This window comes from Chaetura pelagica, unplaced genomic scaffold, assembly GCF_000747805.2.
Source record: "Chaetura pelagica isolate M959 unplaced genomic scaffold, ChaPel_1.0 scaffold354, whole genome shotgun sequence".
Lineage (NCBI taxonomy): Eukaryota > Metazoa > Chordata > Aves > Apodiformes > Apodidae > Chaetura > Chaetura pelagica.
Genome location: NW_009953299.1, coordinates 199319 through 199793, shown reverse-complemented (window position 1 = coordinate 199793; position 475 = coordinate 199319).

The following is a 475-nucleotide window of genomic DNA, read 5'->3' as shown; positions in this document are numbered from 1 at the left end:
GAGCATCCCGCAGCCCCCACAAGAGCTGAGCAAATCCAGCCAGAAACAGCGGGTCTTTAAGCACCTCCCGTTACGCCTATGAACGCGTCTTTGTCCTTAAGTGCAGCGGAACTAGAGGCTCGGGCTGTTCAGCCCCCAACTTTTGGAGAGGGGTGCTCCGCCCTAGGGTAAGGAAAGCAGGGACGCACTAGAGGCTCGGGCTGTTCAGCCCCCAAGTTTTGGAGAGGGGTGCTCCGCCCTAGGGTAAGGAAAGCCAGGGACGCAGCTCTCCGCACCTGAGGAACAGAGTCGTGCCCGCAGTACTAAGCTAAACCTGCGGAAGGGTGTTCGTGAGGGCGTTACAGCCCCTTTCATGTCCTTGACAATGTTCTTCTGTCTCCGCAAGGTCCCTATCTCTCAATATTCACGGTCTAGATCAGCCCGTGTCACCTCTCCCGCCACTACCCCGCAAGGCAAGCAATACCGGGAGGGCCAT